Source organism: Larus michahellis, chromosome 3 (genome assembly GCF_964199755.1).
Source record: "Larus michahellis chromosome 3, bLarMic1.1, whole genome shotgun sequence".
NCBI lineage: Eukaryota > Metazoa > Chordata > Aves > Charadriiformes > Laridae > Larus > Larus michahellis.
The window spans coordinates 88731673-88754464 of NC_133898.1; positions in this window are offsets into that span (position 1 = coordinate 88731673).

Consider the following 22792-nt stretch of genomic DNA (forward strand, 5'->3'; position numbering starts at 1 on the left):
GTTCACTTTCAGGTTCATCAGATGGTCACGAACCTGATTTTCAGTTACAATGGGCAGTTATTTCCAAGCCCTGCCATTGTCTTCTGTGACTCCGGGAGTGTGGCTGGAGCCCTTGCCAGTGAAGACTGAGGGAAAGAAGGTGTTGAGAACCTGGGCCTTCTCCGTATCAGTTGTCACCAGCTCCCCCGTTTCCTTTCTGAGGAGGCTCACACGCTCCCTAGTCTTCTTCTTACCATTAATGTACCTATAGAAATTTTTGCTGTTTCCCTTGATCTCCTTGTATAGATTTAATTCTAACTGAGCTTTAACGTTTCTTACCAGGTGTCTTGCTGTTTGGACAGCTTCCTTACATGCCCCCCATTCTTGCTGTCCTTTCTTCCACTCCTTATGATGTTTCTTTTTGTGTGACAGTGTGTCCAGGAGCTCCCGGACACACTATGTAGGTTTATGTAGTATGTGTTTATGTAGTATGTATGTTTATGTAGTATGTAGGTTTATGTAGTTCTATGTAGGTTTATTTGAGCTCAGTACAATGTTGATTGTAAGCTATCAATGACTGGAGAAGAGGAATAAAATCTTTTGTGAAGCAAAGATGCATCACATATATCATAAATCTCTTTTAAGTATTGAAGACTCAGTATTCTCCCATTACCTTTTGTCTAGTTATGTAAAAACTTCTCTTGGCAAAGATCAAAATGTATCATGGAATTTTTTATATTCAATAAATATATTACTAAAAAACTGACTTCTCTTTTTACAGTAATTACTTTTTTATTTCCTTACCTGTGCGTAAAAAGGATGTGGATAGCTTGACTACAACCTCTCCACTTTCTTGTTTATCATTTTTGCACAATATAATCTTTTGAAAGATGAAATGTTTGACACCTCTCACAGGAAGTACTGCACTTATTTTGACAGTGCTATATCTAGCATGTCTTCTTTACTAGGCAAACTGTCTGGAAGGAAAAATAGAAATAACAACACATTGGCTTTTGTGTTTGTTGCTATGGCTAAACTGCATAGCAACAAGACTTAGGACACTTGCCTATATTCAGGAAAAAAAGTGAAAATTTAGCCTTCTGCATCGAGTGCGTAACACACGCACACAGGGCAAGACCTCATATCCAAATAAAGACCTCATATCTTATTCATACTTTTCAACAAGCAAGATAGATGGGCCTTAACTTTTTAGAAGCTTAATTAAGCAAAAGGTAAATTAACTTTGACTTGTCACTGGGAAATGCTTCTTTATATGAATTAAGCAACTATTATTATACAGAAAAAGAAAGCAACATAAGAGGAGAGACTGGTGGTGTGATATAGAAGTAGGAGAAATAAAGAAAAGGACAAACTTCTATTGACAGCCCAAATTTCTAGCTGTTTTTCATGTATCTTACAAGTGATGAACCTTTCCAGAAATATTCACAGAGCATAGGAATGATCAGGGTATATTTTGCAGTCCAGTTTATTCGTTTCTCTGTTTCCATATTCATAGAATCATACAATAATAGAATCATGGAATGGTTTGGGCTAGAAGGGACCTTAAAGATCATCTAGTTCCAACTCCCTCCATGGGCAGGGACACCTCCCACTAGACCAGGTTGCTCAAAGCCCCATCCAGCCTGGTCTTCCAGGGATGGGGGATCCATAACTTCTCTGGGCAACCTGTTCCAGTGCCTCACCACCCTCACAGTAAAGAATTTCTTTCTAATACCTAATGTAAATCTCCCCTCTTTCAATTTAAAGCGGTTCAAACTTCCTATTGTTTACTTCTAATTGTTTGGGGGTTTTTGATTAGGGTTTTTTTGTTTATTTGTTTGGAGTTTTTTTCCTCCAAACCTTTATGTGAGGCCTTTTCCAAAATCTACAGTTCTACATTCTGAATAAAAATCTTAACTCAGCCTCTATAACACGTTTAGTCAGAACAGCTATAGAACTAGTGATTTGAAGTAAGGCAGTAAAGATCAAAGTGATTTTCAATTCTTTTTCTTTACTGCTTTGAATGAAATGGAGAGCAGAGCCAGTTCAGAAAAAAAAAAAAAAAAAAAGATCAGCCTAAACTGTCATTCATATCCCCAATTTAAAATGTTGGTAACTCAGTTGGTATCTCAAGTTTCCATAAGACAGCTTCACTGTCGCAGAAGAAACCAATCATAGGATATAGGGACTGCAGACTATAATTAAACATTGCTTTAGCATTTTGCTGCTCTATTTGAGCTATTCTATGACATTTTGCTCTGACATATTTTTCCTTTCAAATGTCTCAATCATTGTAACAAAAGTGAGAGTTTAGCTTCCAAAGTTGATTTTGTTCTTTAAGAATATCTCTGCCTCCTCCTTGATTATATACTTACCTACTTTACTTGACTAAAACTGTTATATAGAATATAATCTATTGTACTCATGTGGACAGATGTAAATGGAAACAAGGAGAAAAAAAATAACCCATGCTGAGGGACATGTATGTTTCCAAAAGACTGAGCAGGAGGTATGTAGACAAATCCTATTATTGGGTAATGAGATTTGTGCGCGTACCCGGACACTATTATGAAAATGTAGCCCTTTTTCTAAACAAAATGAAAGAAGGGGGCAATCTTTTCAGCTGGGGTCAAATTCTGCTTCCAGTAAGGATGTAGTAAGTTCCTTTAAAATCAACCTTATTAGTGTCCAGAAGTAGCTGAGAGAAAGAAATAGCCTTTACTTTCACAGAAATTTCAGATGACTTTGAGCCTGATCATGCTCTCATTGAGATTAACAGGAATTTTGCCATTGGGTTGTAGCATCAAGCTTACGAATTACGAATCTGCTAAAGCTCTCTCAGTGTCAAGAAGTTTGCATTCCTTACAATAGTCTTCTCCTATGAAGTGAAACAATTCATACAAAATCAGGAATGTTATGAATAAAAGATTCAACCATTACATCATTGATGGACTTAGAACAAAATTCTGCCAGTACTATGCATTTTAAAATCATATATCAAGATCCTGATAGTCACTTAAAATCATGAGTTTTAATATACAGCAAATGCTGTACAACTACTCCATGTCTTCTGCAACTGTAGAACAGAGATGTATGTTCTCAAATATTTATTTATAATCATAATGACTAAGAATATACTTTTCCATAAAGGAAAACTGTGACTCTTTAGTAATAAAAAGATTCTGCCAGCAAAACATTTTAAGGAAAACATACAAAATGCTAAAATGCAGAAACCTGGGAACACTGGGTCACTGTACATTTGGATACAACTATGTTTAAAAGGAAAAGACTTCAAGGTAACTTTAGACAGTGCTGGTAGCCTTTGTGCTTCACCAGCTCATATGCCGAAAAATATTTTATTAATAAAATACGTCTTTGTTTTGTTTAATCTTCCTGATAACCCAGAACAATTTAGTAGTAGGAAGATAGATAACTCCTGAAAGGTAAGTAATTATCTACTCTTTCTAATTTTCTAAAGAAGCAGATGTTATGTGTTTCATACATGAGACAATAAGGTCTCCATACCTCACAATTTCTTTTTTACACTGCAAGGTTCCTTTTTCCCAGGGAAATTCCAAGGGAAGAGGACTGCACACTCCTCTCGCAGCTTGATGAGTTCCAGCTTCAGAAGCTGCAGTGACTGCAGTGTTGACCAGCGTGGGTAGGGTTTTCGCTATCGTGTCCAAAGTTAAGTCATTCAGCAGAAAGCCTTCGTGCTCTGAGACCACACTGTTATTTGTAAACACGGTGTGTATCTGTTATACGCTGTCTCCAAGATGTACGTCAGAACAGTAACTGTTCAAATCATTGGCCGATCAGTTTTAAGGAGTATTTCTAATCCAGGTAACAGTCCTATTTATAGATCCTTTTGGCTGAAATATATTAAGTCAGATAGCTGTAACGAATTGGATGGGTGGTAGAAAATATCCGGTGATACAAATGGAACAAATAAGCAAATTAATGAATTTCATCACTACTTGTAAGAACTGTGTATATATTTGTAACTACAGAAGCTAATACATCCGGTCTGTAAGTTGATCATGAATTCATGTTCAGACCAGATGACCTTTCTTTTTCCAACAACCATGTGATAGATTTGAGAAGACAGTCGTAGAACAAAATGAAAGAGGAATAATTTTGGTATTTAATAATATAGTGTGTCTCCCTCCCTCACCAGCTGGATTTTCAAGCAAGTGCTTACATGTGCAAATTGTGCAAGAAAGGGCTGAGCTATGAAAAATATGACAAAATCTTCTCTCGGTGGCTAGGATTTCCTCTCACCAGCTCAGGAGGAGGGAGACCTTGTGGTGAAAGGGGTGGCTTTATTCATATTCTGCTGGTGTGGGATATAGGATGTCTACTACTTTCCCTTTTCCATTTCCAATGAAATTGCCATTCTGGTGAGGTGATCTCCCAGTTTTTCCTAATGTGTATTTCTGGGCTACATGCGTCTATTACGAAGGAGTATGACTGTACATGAAGGAAAACAGCTGGAAGAGCTGCAAAATAAGTTTTGAGTGATGGGAACTCTGGCATGATGTCAGTTACAACATGACCTTATTTCTGATCTGTTTTTCACTGCTGTGAGTCAGGCTGAACTTCTTTCCTATGTAAGGGTGACACCCCTGTAAAACTAGTGGAGGCAAGACCAGAATGATGCTCCGTGTCTCTAGGAAAAATTGGGATAGCACAAAATAATGATTCAAAATGAAGACATAGGTGAAACATTGCTTTCACACGGACAGGGGCAATATACTAAGAATGTGTGATGGGACCAGAGTCCTACTGTTGTCATGGAGACTGAAAAAATTTTTTAACAACTTCTAGAAACAAAAATAAAAGTGTTTGGAATCTCTCCCACCATATTCCTTACAAGTACTAATGTGCAGTTCTCTGATACTTGTTTTAGACCCTGATGAAATAAACAACAATAAATAGCACTTTTTTTGTCTCTAAATATATGTTTTTATTTTACCAGAACCAATTTTAAATATAAATAATTGAAAAAAATCCTATGTATGTTTGTAAATGCATACACAGCCAGCATGCAGGAAGCATGCATCACAAAATCATGCAGAAATTACCGAGCCCAGCAGCTACCTTCGTTACACAGGGGAATCCACAAGTGGGAATCTGGCCCAATCCTCCTCGCACAGAGTTTGAGGGGATTTGAGGGACTTGGAAATAAATTTGCAGCAGACAATTTCCTGCATGAAGATGATACTCAAACTACACAGTACAAAAAGCTAAAGGGAGGGATACACCTTTTCAATTCTTCCCTCCAATTCATCCTGAAAATGTCAGCTTCTCAGCTTCAGCAATTTTGAGACATAGCATAGAGCTGTCACCTGCCATGCAAGGTCTGTGACATGCTTCAGCAGAGGTCACTCTTTTCTTTCAAGTCACAGCTAGAGAAGAGGATTTCTATTTCCCCTTTCCCTCATATGTAAGAGATTAGTGGGTATTCACCTAGGAATAAGATGCTCAATTTATTTAATAAAATATGTAAACGATATCAAGGTCAACTAGAAGCAGAATGTGGGTTTCCAAGTTTAAGGTAAACATGAGGTGATGCAGGAGGATGGGATTTACTCCTTCTACCAAGACATAGTAACTAATAACTCCTCAGTGTAAAATGGATAATCTCAGGCCCAAACCTAGACTCTCCCCTATTTTAGGGAAAACTTTCAGCCATCCAGTGAGTGTTATGTGTTGCTATACTTTTTGCTGAGGTATGCTGTCATCCTGCCACAGAGCTGAGGTAAAATGAATTTTCATAAAGCTCCTAACTTATTCTTGCCCAGCTGATATTTATCCCGAAACAAAGCTGTATTTCTGTGCTTCTCCAACAGGATTCCCTAGCAACGTGTAGGAGCCTTATGGGTAGTAAGTCATCATCTTCTGTGAAAAAGGATGTTCACAGAACCCATGCGAACTCAGGAGAAAATTCGCTTCATAAAGTATTCAGAAACAAATGCAGGTGTGTTAGTGATTAAAGACCATTTTGATAGGCTGTTATTCATGCAGAATAAGGCTGTAGCTTTGCTATGACAGCTTTTTGTTGTCAGAACTGAAGTTCCTGAAGGTAACTGTATAGCCTTTGGGTTTTTATATTTTGTATATTGACAATAAACTAAAATACACTATAAACTTCATTTGGACCGTAAAGGAAGTCTGAAATGAAAGAAAAGGGAAAATACTAAACAGAGTGTAACGATCGTTTGAAACCAAACCAAAGCCAAGACTTCGAATAATTGTATTGTCTGCTTGTGATTACTCAAAATTTAGCAGAACATCAAAATAAGATCAAAATTGCTGATTCAGTAGAGGTCTTTTTGGTATATCAGCTGGTATGTTATTGCTAGTTACTAGCTTAAACTAAACTTAAATTATTGTCTATTGTGTTTCATAGCTGAGACTTCGACTTCCGTTAGACAAAGCTGTTTTTTTAACGTACAGGTATTGTTATCACAGCGGAAGGTCACTTGAAATCTGTTCTTTGGTCTAAATGATGCTTAAAATCAATAGTAGCTCCTGAATAGTTTCCCACCCTTCTTGACTCAGTGGATAAACAGAGGCCTCGTTCAAAACAACATAGAATTTTCTGGCTCAAAGTCACCTTTCAAAAAGAGGGAGACATAAGAATTTCTTTCTGTTGATTTCATTTTGGAATAGTGTTGTCATTTATTTATATCACCTCAACAATTGCTGCCGGAAGGATGCCGCAGGACAAAAGAATATATTTTTACTGTTCAAAATTGATCTCTTTAGAAAGAAGGTTAACATTTAGTTCCACATAGATATATGCTGTTATGCAAATAACTGGGTGCAGTGAATCATTAAATAAAGAGACAAAGTCACAGCTAGTGTAAGAGGGCAGTACTCGTGAAATGAATGGAGCCAGGCTTGCCTTTTTCAGCAAAATATTTTGCCTGAGGCTTTTTAGCATCCAAAGTGTAAAGAGCCAGCATGCTATCATTCTGCCTGAGCTGTACAGTTTTGCTATGGAACAAAAGATCTTTTTCATTAACAACAAGCCCATTGAAAAGAGAAGCAATGGATCTTTTTAGCTATTAATGGAAAAAACATTAGCATAACATTAAGTACACAACTGGGGAAATCCCCAAATTAAAATTCCTCACTTGCTGTGGTTTCAGCCACACTCTGTATAATTTAAATCATACTTTAAAGCAGGGGGGTCTGATTTTCCCAAATTCATATGTATACAAATTTAAGTGATTCATTTCAACCCAAAGCGTGAGTATAATTTCAGTAATTGTACACACAAATCACACGTTTCCCTGTAAATGGCCCCCTATTCTTTTACAGATGGTGAAAAACTGGCTTAATTAGAACTGAAATATTGCCTTTAGGTAGCCCATTTAACCTGTTGGTAAGCTTAAATACAGCAACTTCATGATGATGCTGGAGAACTCCTGAGTCCAGTCTTATTAGAAGATGTTTAAATATGTTCTTGAATTCTATTGGGTCAAATGCATGCTTAAGTGTTCTTTGGAGAAGGGATATTTATTTGAATTGGAACTTATATGCATAACTTCAGACTTATTTTGTGTGCCAATTATTTTGTTATTTAGAACCCACAGTGCAGTAGCAGGGAATTTACAATTAGAGAAAGGAGATTACTGAAAATGAACCATTCCACGTCTGTCAGTGTTGTCCTGCTGATCCAATTGAAATGGATAAGATTTACAGGGCTGCCACCCTCAAGCATAAGGTCTTACGATTTAGCAAAAAAACACATATAAGCAAAAATTTCTGTTGGTCAGTTTATCTTTGCAGGCGGCTCCATTACAGTTCATAGATCACTGGTAGAAAAAAGAATTCTTCACAGATTTCAGTGGAAGCTGGATAAGGCCCAGAAAAATCATCTTTTGACACATTTTGAGGAAAGCTAAAAGAACAGAACATGAGAGGAGTTAAACAGATTTCAGATCAGTTTCTGCTCTCTGACACTGTTAGCAAATTTTTAGAAGTAAAAGGCAAAATCTCCGGCCAGTTACATCTGTGTAATATTGACTTCAATGGCATTTCACAGGTAACAAAACACAGAATTAGATCCAACATGTTGCTTCTCACTAAACTTATCCTAATACCTTTGCCTTGCAGGGCTTTAACATCCTGTTTGCTAAAAAAGGTGAAATAGAGCCGTAAGATATTTCTATCGCCTTTTGCAATGGTATAAAGGAGTCAAACTACACAGATGAATAAAATCCTCTGGCAACAGCAGGAGCATTTGTTACCAATGAAAGCGATAATTCTTAGGGATGCTATAATCTTGAGTCTCCCATGAAAAAACATCCTCTCCCTTACCTGTCACTTTTGCTTTCCTTCTCCTCCCTCTGCTTTTTATTATTTAATTTTCTAATTATTTTATCTATTTTTCTGATGATATTTAGGGATCAGTTTGTTTGAAAGATGTTATGTACAAGACATTTGCATCATATTGTGCTATCTGCACATATGAATCTATTTTCTGTAGCTATGAAACCTGGTAAACCCAGCTGTAATAAAAGCTATAACAGAAAAAAGCCATCAGACACAGAACCTGTCTTGACTGCTGGTTTATTCCATTTTCTTCAGTGCTATCTGAAATTGGTGTCTTTCGCCTTCCAGAATAGGCAAATGTTTTTCGTCTTTTATCCTGACTCCTCTTGACTTACTCCAGCAATTCAGCCAGATTTTCTCTCTGTTGCTTAACAAAGTCAATAGATTTTGTATAGGTGTAAGAGAGGCAGAATTTGCTCCATTTGTTCCAAACATGCTGTGAAAATACTGATGTGTTTACATAAAAGCACAAGTCTGAAAACACAGTAAATCAACCCCATGCTGCTTCAGTGTCAAAAGCAAGAATTACTGAAAATGTTATTAAATTATTGTAAAAATGGTAAATTAAATCTAAACTATAAATGATGAACAAATTAGAAGGGCTTTGAGTACAGTTGGCAATGTTTGTTTTATGTCTCTGTAAATGTCAAAATTTAGACTTTAATCATTACAGTCTAAACTACATTCAGATTTGGGTTTTGTTTACAAGTAAATATATTTTCTTCCATTCTCAGGCTATAATGTAGGCAATGTTTCTTTTTTAGCAAGGCATTCAGACTGTTTCATTACCCTTTTGATAGTTCTAACACATTAGGATTTGAGGATGGTGGGTGAGTCAAAGTGGAGAAAGTAATATTTTTCACGTTACACCTTTAATGAAGTAAAGAAAAGAATGTTTTCTGCAAACCCATTGGTCTATTGCTTTTAGTACTAAATAGCATACTGGTGCAAACTGGTGCATTCTACCTGAAGAAAGAATAAATAAGGAAAGAGTATACAACCACGTGGCTGTAGGACAGGAAGGACATAAATTATTAAATTATCTTTAAGTTTGCATATTGCATAGAGATTGATTGGCTGCAATAAGCATATTGCTCATTTGACTTTTTCAACAGCAAATGCAAAAGGCTAACTGGCTGATTGTAAACTTTGCTGGAATAGGTTTCTTTTTTCTATGAAGAAATATGGGTATGTAATATTATGGAGAGCTTTTAAAATTCCTCCAAATATGTGACCTTTCATATATTACGCCACAATTCACACACAAATGTTAATGATACTGAAGATATTTAAAACTGTTTTTTAAAGATTCATGCAGATGTTCATTACTTTACAGGAGCAATATCTTCTTTTAATTGAATTGTGCTTTCAATTAAATTTTGTAGTGTAGGATCGATAGAAAAGCACAAGGTACAACAGAGAATTTTAACACTAAAATCCCAAAGGAAATATAGATATTGCCATAATCCGGGCTTCAAAGTTGAGGAACCTGAGGTAGTTGGTACATCATGAAGACTCTAAAATCCTGCCCTGTGATATGTTAGTCCCCTAAGTCCCATCTAGAATGTAAGGGATGAACCTGAAATTCACAAAACTTGATCTTATTTCAGAAGAGAACACCTAACCTAGGACAGACCATTCCTGAAAATACAGTGAAGAATCAGTACTGGGTTTATATCTAATATCCCATTCACCTACAGAAAACTCTGGTTTATCTCCCCCTTCCACTCTCTGCTTATTTTAGAGGAGGCATTTGTGCCTACTATCACCAGGAGCATCATGGCTATTGGACTGCAGAGTATTTTGGAGGAGGCTATTCTCCCTCCTTTCTGCTCAGTTTTTAAAAAACTTTTTTTTTTTTTTTAATAATAAAGAGAAGATCACTACAGTCAGATGATTTGTACACTCCTGAGAGAACCTAGGTAGGCTGAGACTGGTCCAGATCCAGAATTATATTATATGCTTTAATAACACATATAGTATAGATATCTCTCTATATAAACACATACATATATATGTATGTATATAAATAGTAAAATACATAGGTACATTGTATGAGGGGATACTAGAGGTATGCATGAGGTGATACTTCACTAGAAACATTTACTTTTCTTTTCTCTGGCACGGATTTGAGTGACAGAATTGATGGGTAGTTACGTTAAGTCTGCCTTTAACAGAAACTTGATTCAGTCATATCAAAGCAAGTATTTATGTACTTATCCCCTCCATTTCCATAGAAATTCTGTACAGACCTGTTATTAGTTTAACTATCTAGCAGGAAAAATAAACATTTGTTCAACTACCTTGTTGATATAAGGAAAGAGGTGAATTATAAGCAAAATGTCAATAGCCCGGGTGAAATCAACAGCCTGACGAAGGGGTGGGGTCCATATCATAACTGCCATGTTATACACGTTATTTTTCACATGGAATGGTGAAAAGGAAGGTAGCTAATCCAGGAATATCTATACTTACTGAGACCAAAACAGCACACAGCCCAATATTTATTTTAGTTATTCAAAGTAGGTGAAAAATGAAGACTATACAATCAGGGAAAGTACCACAATACCACCTCTTAATGTTCTCAAACTATGTTCAGCTCAGGGACTACTACTACAAACTGCCTGTGGCTTCTGTGTATTTGATAATTCTCTGCAGATTTCTCTTCCGTAAATTTATCAGCTGAAATCTAGCAAACTTCATATCTTAATCCTGTCAAGTAATAAATATTAATTACCATGGGTTTTTTGTAGTATAGCTTTGCTAATCCTAAGATTTTTCCAGGTGTCTGGAGAACCTAATGAGCAAAAATGTAAAGAACTTTTTTGGTGTTTAAACTAGCAAGTTAGGCAGTAGCAAGGAATGTTCCCAGGTGTTAAAGTTTTATTATGTGCATCACTAAAGAGTTAAAATGGCCACTAGAATGGTTTTTGGCCTAAGCTACCCGCTTCTCAAGCAGTCCCTGGACACAATCAAAGAGTTAGGAGGTCGCAGAAACCCTTGACAATGTGCCATGTCAATTAGATAGTTTCTCAGAGAACAAACCTGGGCACATTCAATTCACTGATATAAATGCAGTCATGGGATATCAGTAGGGACTGTCAGTGTCTCTGGCATAAATGCCTTTACCAGTGAATTCACGGATGCTTTGTAGAAAACAATAAGAGACTTTTCAGTGAATGTAAAATACTTAATTAATTCTCAGCATCTTATGAAAATGCAATGGAAATATTGGTACTGTGGATAATGTAGGACAAAAAAGAATTACAGGAATGTTCACATGAAAATGTTGATGCCAAAAAACAGTTGGGGGAAAGATGTTTTCTGGAAAGAGGATGTTGGTGTTTCTACATTCAATTTACAGCTTGTGACAGTGAATTGTCATCTCACTTGGGTGCCTAATGGGCAGCTCAGTTTAGAATGTACCGTCTTTGGACAGATTTTTAAAGAGTTTTCTCAGCTGGAGTGTGTTTGCGCTATTGATCCTCTGTCTACAAAAATTCATGAAGGGAGCAACAGAAACCAGGTTTATATCTCTACTAGCATTGACTAAACACAAACTTTCATTTCTAAACTGCAGAGAAACAAGTATTTCTACTGAATAGGTAGAGTTTATACAGACAATTTTGAAATTCCTGTGATAAGCCCAGAAAGTGTTTAGACTCTGCAGTATCCTGTGGAGAAATACTAAGTGCTGTTAGCTGTGGCAAAATGACCTGTGTGTAAGTGCTGACTTGACATAAACAAGAAATGGCCTAAGAACGACTTGACAAAGGGTGATGGTCTGGCAGTGACTTTCCTACTACAGCTCAGTAAGTTGTAAAATGAGACATAGGAGCAGTTCCACTGTGCATAGCAAGAATTAAAAAAAACAGGACAAAGGAAAGAAAAGAATCTCACTCTAAGAAACACTGAAGGAGAAATGTGCCTAAGGTGGAGGGTAATTACCTGAGCTGAGACCTGGAGCTGTCTGTGCCCTTTACCGCAAAAAGCAATACATGATTTCAAAAGCCAGCAAATAAATGACTGATAAATAAATGTATAAATTACATAGCTATGGATACCTTTCACTGAGATGTCTCCAAAAGGTCTAGTAAAAGGAGACAAATATCACATACATGACTAGCCTTGCCCCAGCCTCTCAAGGAAACAAAGCAAAACACCATTAACTCCAGAGTCTTTTTCAGCTGTGATATTTATAAGGTGTTCTGAAGGGCACAGGGAGATCTGTACATGAATAACAGTTTTTCTTGATTGAGAAAGTACTTTTTTTTTTCTGTGATTAGTTTCTTTCATAATTTGTTTTAAAATAACTAATGTTTACTGAGTCCTCTTTGCCGATGAAACAACAGCAACTTCCAAGGAAATCAACAGTAATCAACCTGACATTACAAAGAGAAAAAGTTTGTTTGAAATTTTTTTTCTAATAAAATAGTAGACCTAGATTCTTAGGCTGCTTTGTGAGCACTTCGTAAAAGAATACTCATACCCAGTGATTACTTTTCCCTGTGCTATTGCTAAGTTCATTATTCTATTGAAGACTGAAGTCAGCATTGCTTGCACCCAATTTTGCATCGTAGTTTCAGTCAGTCCTGGGAGAGAAAACCACCTAGAAGGCTGGAGTGCCCTAACTGCACACCTGAGGAGTTACAGCTGAGCATTTTACAAATAAACAAAAAAAAACAACCATGGAAATGAGTCGGTGCAAAGGTTTAATTTTCCACATGGAAGCTACTCTATGGGTGTGATTTTAAACAATATTTGAAAACAGTAACCATCAGTCATGTATGAACCGCCGTAGACTTAGGGGCAGCTTCACTCTGGATAATATCCAGCAAAATATCAAATTTTGCTGCCTTTTCTCATCCAAAACTGGAAATATCCTTTCAGCTAATCAGCATGGGGCCTGATCCCATTTCCAATGGAACTAAAGGCACGACTCCCATTAACATGAATGGTACTGATGTCATAAGTACAGAGACTTAGGACATGTTCTTCTCTCTGTGTAGGACTCGACAACCTGTTAAAGCATGCCTGTACATCAAGCTTCAGTTAACATCACCTCTTCTTTATTTACTTAGGTGTGGGTCTTGACGTATTTCCTCAGTTCACTAATAATGCTACAAGTTTACTCAGAAGCAGTAGAAAGCCACCTCTTTTCCCTCTGAGCTCTTGAAGTGTGAGAGCAATACCAAAGGTCTACTTGAATGACTGTGCACGCACTGCAGAATCAATATAGAATGGTAGTTAACTGAAAAAAAGACAGTGCAAGGTAGAGTATATATATATTAAAAAAAAGACCAGTAGCTTGAGCTCAAAACGTATTCTGAAGGGCAAATGGAAATAGCCAAGCCTTATTTACTTCCTAACACATTCATCACTGACACATTAGTCACCTTGAAAGTATTGATATACCTACCTAAAAGCCCTTCAACTTAGAAGATGTAGCCCATGTGCACACACTGAGGTCTAGATTCATCTGGTCCAATTTTAGATGTCTAATTCAGTTGCCAAATTTGGATAACTAACCTGAAGTCTTCTTCTGTAGTTAATGGGAAGAGAAAAAAAGAGAATCTTCTGAAATGTGGTTCAGGCAGTCTGAGATCTGAATGATGAGAATCAAATGCCTGTTTCTCTCCATTAGCTTATTAGGATTAACTTCATCAGCTACCAGTGAAACCTACAGCATCTAACATAAGAATTTTGAATGCCTCAAGTGAAATGAGGTGAATCTGTGTCCCGAAACCTATTGGTTCTGTTGAAAAAGTCTAATAAAAAAAATGAGACACTACAAAACTGTATGACTTGTTTGACTTCAGAAATAGCATGTACATGTGACATAAAACCAATAGTAAAATGCAGTTGTCTACCTTGCCTGGTATTTCATTTATATTTCTATATATTCTCCCTGAGGTGACATTCATAGCTGATGAGCTGTCCACTTTAGTTGTAGAGGGTAGATAGAGAACATGTACCACACTTAAAAGTCTTCAAAAATGTTTATGTAGGATTCAAGTGATAAGCCCATTCAGATGTTGGTGAGAACTTCATCAGAAATTTGAGATGTTCTGGAGATGCTTTGCTTGCTTCTACCATGATACAGTTGGTCTCCCTCCTTGATGTGCTCCATCAATTAAGGCTGAGCCAGAGGTTAGTATGGGCTGCCTGTGCATTCTCACAGCTGTTCCTCTGCGTGTCTCTGACAGTGTAAAACAGACTGCAGAGGCAGCCAGGATCTGTCCTGTTTTTTTCCTGTTCAGCTTGGACCTTAGAAAGAGATCTGTTTGACTTGGTTGATTTCAGAAAATGGTTACCTGAGAGTATTTAAATGCCTTGTCAAAACTTGTATTCCTTGCTTTAAGCTATCTTTACATGCAGTAGAGGGTAAATGATTTTTACAGTGTCCTGGCTTGTCTTGTACTTGATTTTGTCATGTTGACAGCATGGTGCTCTTTCTGAAGAAAACACACAATGAGCTGTGTCGTGTTATATATGTCTGATGTTAAAAAGCAAAGTCACAAAACATATGCCCCTTTGAATGGGCATTGACTGCTGAGCTGCTAACGAGCACCGACAAGTCTGCCTTGTCAGAAAGTTTTGCAGGACAGTATGTATCAATGAGGGAGGAGGATATAAACATCTACAACTTTGCTTGTTGATTGTGAGATTCACAAGAGATAAAAATCAGCATAAATTTACCTAGACACCCGAATCTCCCAATTACAATATGACATTGAAAAAACATCAATGGCAATGCAATGTTCAAAAATGTACATGTATCTGTGTTTAATACTGAAGAGATGTCTGGATAGTTCAAAAGTAAAATCATACCTTTTATATGCCTTTAATCAGAGACATTTTGGGGAAAATTTTTTATAGCATAAAGAAGCGTAATCTTGTCTTCTGTTTTTGTCCTATAGCTCCTAGGAGCATGGAATTTGGTAATCAGTCTATATGAAATGTCATTCCTTTACAATGGTTCAATTGTTATTTAAATTATCTTTTGAGACTACACTGTTTCTGCCTATCAAGGGAACTGTAGGGAAGAAAGATTTCTACTGTAACTGTTAATTTCGCCCACATATATGCGTTTGATTGTAAAAGCTAAAACTGGATGGGTTATTGTGCAAGAAGAATAATTTTAATTTAGGGGTGGAAGTAATATTTATTAAAAAAAAATGAAAAAAATCAAAGATAACAAGCGTTGTTAATTCCAAACTGATGTTATGTTCCACAAGCCTCCTTGGCACACCTTTTAGACTGACATTAGAAAAGCTGTTTATTAGCCTTAATTTTTATTATGTTTGATCACAAGTGTGGTAATTCTTGAATTTTCTCCTTTCTGAAGCATTATCAGAGCCCTTGGGAGTTCAAAACTTTTTGCTTATCTCTGACAGCAATTCATCTACCAAATAAACTTCAAAACAAATTTACTCCTCTTTGAAGTACAAAACTACAATGCTGAGGTCATTTGCATTTACCCATTAAACTATAGTGTTTCTTCTTTTTTTTTATTTAATCAAAATGACAACCATTAATGACAAAAAAACCTATTGAGTCTTTCTTTCTCTTTTTGCCTAGCGTGAAACTTATAGAATGATAATAAGGAATCACCTCAGACAAGCACAGATGAAAATGAGTTCTGCCCACTACTGTATCTGAGCAGCTAAACATTTCCAAAGTGCTTTGATGGCTCTTACTTTTTAAAAGGCTTTATCTGAGCTTCCATATTCTCAACCACATTGAACTGTGTGTTATTAAAAAGTAGTTAAAGTTCTCTTTTCTAAAGTGATTAATCTCACCCCAGCTAATCTCCTCATCCACACTCTGCTTCTAAGGCATAACAGAAGCTATTTTTCATTGGATTTCAGTTGATTAGATAGTCTGATTTAAGGCTAGTTAAGCTATGTTTCAATTGTGGTGGGGAGAGATTCCCTCTGAGTGCTAAAATCCCATTGTATCTTCTGGGGATGTGGGGCCATGGGGTTGTTTTCCTTTTATTTTTTTTTTTTTTTTTATCCATTGAGTGAAAGAAGAGACCAGTCCCAGCTGGATGTAAGAGCACATCCTTAGAAATCCTTTCCCTCGGGCTAACGCATTTACTTACTTGCTTTCTTTTCTCCTTCAAGCTTCCCATGACATTCACAAATAAAGCTGTTCCACTATTTGGGGAAGAGTTCCCTCCCCTCTCCTCTCCCCTACTTTTTGCTTTGATTATAAGTTCAGAGCCAAAAACGTCTGGAATAGAAAGCCCACACAAATAATTAACATTTGTCAACAAGAACTATTATGCTGCTGGGTGCAAAGCAAAATTGCGTTTGCTACTGAAGAAATCAAGTATGTCCTGAGGAGGGGTGAAATTAATGATATTTCAAAAGTGACTGAGATACTGATTTTTTTTTAGCAAATAAATAAATAATAATAATAATCTAACTTTATAAACAGGTGATATGAATAGCATGTTAAAATTTTTCCCATTCTGATGAGGAGCAGGTTAGGGAATAATGGGGAAAATAAGAAAGTATATAGAAAATCTGAATATTTTGCATCCTGCTGTGTTGATGCATGTTACCTCAAAAATGTATTGTGTTGCTGCTTCAGATATCAGAAAGAATGAAAGGGGCTTTGAAAGGTTAGTGCGAAACTATTTTTAAATGCAAAAGGAAATATGAGATGATTAGCACATGATCGTTTTGTATATTCATCACAGCGGCCTCGAGCTGGTAGATACTACTTTCAAGCATGCAAGTATTTCATTGACTCCAGTGAGATTATGTCTGCATTTAAAGATGGCCATGTGTTTCATTGCTTTGCTGGATTGGGGCCATCCCGCTCACTGCCTTGCTTTGCTTTGTCCTTGTTCTCCCTCGAATAGTAAAGCTTATAGCCAGAGAAAACACCATGAATATCTACAGGCTAATGCACCTATCAGCAAGAGGCAGAATAGATGCAGAAAGAACAAAGGGGTAGAAGATAAATTTGATTTATTTTTTTTAACTAGAACTACAAAGAAAAACGGGGACATGAAAAACAATAGCTTTCATATATTTGGTTTGCAATACATGTTAAAATCTTTGTCAACATTAATTAAAATTGGCTTCGATAGAAACACTGTCTCATTGAAAGATTGAAAGAGGATGAAAGAGCATAAACAAAGGATAATGTCAGCAATATATCCAGATGGGAAGAGGTGTGTAGCACGGTGCTGCAGGGATCTGTATTAAGTCAGGGATTAATATCTTCACTAACCCAGGAGAGAAGTAAATAGCATTAATTACATTCACAGATAATACTAAAGAGATGCTTGGAGGACACGGAAGTAATACGGGAGACTTAATTATCTTAGAACCGGGATCAGAATATACCTGTGTGCTTGCACAATGCCTGATACAGCAGGTCACTGATCTTGACTGAAGCCCCTCAGAAGTAATATAAGAAAAAAAAGGGAATTGTTATAAAAATGAAGAAGAGTAAAACATACATTTTAAAAAAAATAAAGTTAGGTGAAAAGACAGAAAGCAGCATCACAAGCATTCAAGAGAAACAACAAATTGGACAACAGTAATTCTGAAAACAACTGTAGGTCTAAGAAAAGAGTAATTTACACGTGTATTCCATACCCATGTGGTATGAAAAAAACAACTCATTTTTGAGGCATGCATGCAAAAAAACATGAGGGCTTGTAGCAGGAAGATAAACGCACTTTGGTGTATGGTCAAGCTATGACTGTCTTTAGAAAATCACATGTGATTCTGAGCACAGGAAAAGTGCTCAGATAAAATATACAAATATTTTAAAGTGACTGAAGCTGTAGTTATGCCTGTATGGTAATTTTTCTTGAATGATAGAATATATTCATGCTGGTTTTACACATTTATATAGTCACTTTGCATTAGAGGATGCTATAATTATACGAAAACATGCATTATATAAAAATCTAGAGTATTTAAGATAAAGTATAGGTAAGTATAAGTAAAATAAAAGGCACATTTTAAATAAGATTATTTTTATTTAAAGTTTTTGTATCTAGATAGGAAATGTATAAAAATATTGCTAAAAAACCGTCTTGCTTTTCTACAATTTCCTTTGGGTATGTGCAGAAAGTATTATTAAAGGTAATTCATTTGATCTATATTAAACATGCTAATTTTTTTTATATACAATTATATTTTACATATTGCATATTGCCAGAGGGGCATGTTTTACTTTATGTCAGATTGGTTATCTATTTCTTGTGATGTTTGAAAAATAAGTTCCATTTATTATGGCTACCTTCTAAGTATTTGAAAATATTTAGAAAGGCCAGTTTGGCTTGCTTCATCATGTAGATTTATAAGGGCAGTTAAAAAAAATGATAAAAGCCCAGATAGGTTAAACATCTGAAGGAAAAAAAAAACCCCAAACTTCCTAGCAGTTTACTAGGTGACTGTGTAAAATAGAATTCAGTTGAACATGTCCATCTCTTGAAACACGCAAACCAAAAATGAATAGCGCGCTACGAATATCCCAATGTGGTAAGTCACAAATTGCCAGGGAGACAGGCAGCATGATTCAATAGCTTTTTTCCATGTCTAATTTGTAAGACTGATGTTATTATCAATATTCTCTGAGCAAGTGGGGTTAGGGGGTGTTTGAACCGTATGTGATCTATCACCTCCACTCCCCTGCAGACTGGTGAAGTACTTTGCTGAACCAGGTCTTAATGCTTGCAGCCTTGTTAACCTGCAGGGTAAGAGCCCTGGGAGGATCAAGATCACTTCTGAACTCAGCCAACAGCTGAATTTTTAATAAAGTGACTGCCAGGCAGAGGGATTTGAAATTCTGGATTCGTTTCATTAATATTGTAGCTGACAATCATTTTTCCTAAGCTACCATTCTATAGTCTGAATTTCTCTGAATAGACTACTTTTAATAGCTCTGTCAATATGACACCTTCTTTCTTTTTTTTTTTTTTATATAGGAAAGCAAAACATAGTGAAGGAAGACTAAGTGCTGTCTGAAGTTCAGCTTTTTCTTAGCCATGTGAAAATGCAGATTTATCTTCATTAGATACTATAATTCAGGGTTTCTTTGTTATGATCAGATTTAAAAAAAAATACAATTTATTTTTCTTTTTCTTAGAATAAATCCTTGAATAAAAGTGTTACATTTGATGGATAGTTTGAACCCTGCTATTTTAAATCTACAGCCAAGAGACAGGTCAAAATAAAAATACAACTAAACTGGCAACGCAGATTCATAAGAAACAGTACTGATGGCACCTCTCTGACTCATATAACATCTATGATCATTGTTTATGGGAGCTTAGCCACTTGTGGGAACACAACGATAATAAAACTATTTAGCAGTTTTATAGCTCACTGTATTTTCAGAGCAGTGTGGTGATGTTAAATAAAGATGCCCGACAATTCTCTTTGCAGTAGATGATTAGACTGTGTTATTTCCATTGTATAGGTACAACGATCAGATGAGTTGTCCAAGACAGAAATAATGGTAGAGGGAGAGGCAGGATTAGAAGACAAGACGGCAACCTAACAAGTGTGGACTTACTTAGCCAAATAAGAAGTTTCTTCTTTTTGCTTATAAAACCTTTATCATTGTTCCTAAACCCAGATGAGTATTTTAAGAAAAAAACTGAAGTCAAAGTTGTTCTTATGTATTCTGCTTAAGATAGGGACAGACTTCAAAGTCCCAGTAATCGTATCTTTCTGCATCTGATTTCAGTCGTGGCATATAATTCAACAGGATCACTTTAAGTGGTATTCAGAGTGGCTGGCAGCTTCAGCGCCGGTATGTGGCATTTCCAGTCAAATGCAGCAACATTTCGTCAAAATGTGGGGTCATTTATGTTGTGCAAAACACAGAACCAGCCTGTCTTTGTAGAAGTGCGATTTGTGATGTGAGTTACAAACACGACAACAAATCTATTTCTATTAGATTAAATATCTGTGGAAGATCTGTGTCACAGAAGGTGAATTTTAATTCAAGTCACTAATATGCCATCAGTTATTAAGGAGGAAAGGAGGTTTACTCTGTGTTTTAAACCACCTCAAGATCTGGGGTTATGCACTATTCTCACATTTTTAAAAAAAAACTGTAACTTGCTTTTTTTTTATCCACAGGTCACATACTGTCATTTCTGAGCTGATACCAAGTAAGACATAGAGAGACATGACAACACACTGCACAGTTTGCAGTTGAATTACCTTGTTTTCATACAATCTTTGCTTTAGCACCAAGGAAACAGTTTAGGGATACAACAGAGCTTCAAAGAGTTCTTGGAAACCCCAGTAAAGCTATTTGTACTGTGTTCTCCGACAACTGTGCTTTGCAAACTCTTCTGTAGACGATTGGCCCATTTCTTCATCACTGATACAGATCAAGCCTTTGCTTGTCTCTGTAGATTGCCTGTTTTCAGATGTCTTCTTTCAATAGCACTAAAATAAATTGCAAGTATGACATTTATATCTCTCCTACTGATTTAATCTCCCTGTTGCTCTCTTTGAATAGAACAGGGATGGGGGAAGGTGCCCTCAAATTAATGTGATTTTCAGTGCTCCTCTTTATAATGTTTATATGGCCATAAATTTTGTATTATGAATGATTTTTTTCTACTTGACGATGATTACAATGTATTTTTTACCTTTTGGCCTAATTTTCGCAGTGAATTTACTGCTCATGAAAATTCCTGAGTTAATCACTTAGAGACTGAATTACACTAATTTACACACAGGCTCCAGCAAGCTGCAGTGTAGAACAAAATATTCAAGTCATTAACAATCCCCCGTCCCCTTTTCCATCCTCTTTAATTAAGTGATTCCTCTCAAAAGATAATACAGATTGAGGTTATCTAGTGTTTTTGCAGCATTCGTGACTGTGGAAACCATCCACAGTGGGAGCTGTCTGAAAGGGAAACTCCACCGGGATGAGGTTGGCAAGGAACCAGGAAAGAGGGGGATACACGCTACAGTCCTGCCACCAAAAAATTGCTTTATGCATGGCCCTGGATTGTTCTGCATCTCCTAGTGTCCTCCATGGAAATGAGGGGATAAGAGAGAGAGAAGGAAGGGCAAGAGAAAGGTAAATGAACTGACGGTGCAGTAGATTTCCAGGATGCTTAGGAATGTCTCACACTGATAGCTAAGCATTAAGATATATTGTGATATATTAAATGTCTCTCCCACAGGCTTTCCTCTCAGTGGTGCTGCAGCCATGAATGGTGGCCAATGATTTAAAGCAGACGGTCCCCTCTGCTTGGGGAGATTGTGCTTGTCTGGTGCTGCACCAGCCCCTGCAGATACGGCGAGACTCTTTTAGCAAAAGGAGGGACTGGGAAGGCACAGGGGCAGGTATGAGCCTTGCCCCAGAACGCGTGCTATACCCCAGACTTTTTGTACCTCTATAGTCCACACCAAAGGCAAATGCTTTGAGCTGGTTTTTTTGCAACTCTACAATTTTGTTATCCTTTCCTTTCTCTAAGGGAGATGGGAGGATGTAGAAGAAACTCAAGTGCTCTTTTGCTTTGGTGTTTGCATGTACTTTAAGTGGCAGAAAGAAAAAAAGGAAAAAAAAAACTTAAAATATATTAACTGTTAATGAAAGTGTCTTGTGGTAATCAAACATTTTATTCACAGTAGTATATTAAGATTACAGGGTGAATCCTCTTTGTCAGATGTAGCAAAACACTGAGGAGTTCCCACTTGCAACTGCAAAAACTGTTCAGCTGTTAACGGAAAACTGTTAATGAATAATAAATCAAGGTGCATACTTACGTGTATATATATATCTCCAAAGTATGGTTTTGCTTATAAGAATATCTTTCATTGAAACTGTTTTTTAATGAGAAAAGTGTCTCAAAGGTTTAATGTAGAATACTGCATTAAAATGTACTTCCACACAGCAAAATATTAATAATGTATAAATTGTATTTTACAGTTTCATAATAGTTCTTATAGGTGCACATTTTTTAACTTAGATTTTAGTTTTTCATATACTTAGCCCCATTTTAAATATAGATGTCAAAATATGATTAAGAGAAGAATTTTTTCCCCAAACATTTTCATGCTGAGCACAGCAGTTAAAGTAATTGCTTCTCTCTCTGAGAAAAAAACATGTGGGTTCTTAAATTCTAAAGTAATAGACACCTTCTCTAGACTGAAATAATATGGCTTTCCTCAGGAGGGAAAATTGCTGTGCCATGGAGAAGTTTAATCTCCTCTGAAAGCTGTTCCAGTTTGGAATTCCGACAGTTTTCATGGATAATATTCTCCTTGAGAAGCAATATAGGACGGAGAGGAGAGGGCAGTATGCAGAATAATGCCCTTCACCTTTTAGAAATTGCCCTAGCAGTAATTCTGCTGTGGTTTGCAGCTTTCATATTTAGGTATCATTGAGTATGGAATGATTCAAACTCATTTATACAGTTGTTGACTGTGAACGTTTGGGATGCATGTGAGGGTCTGAGTAC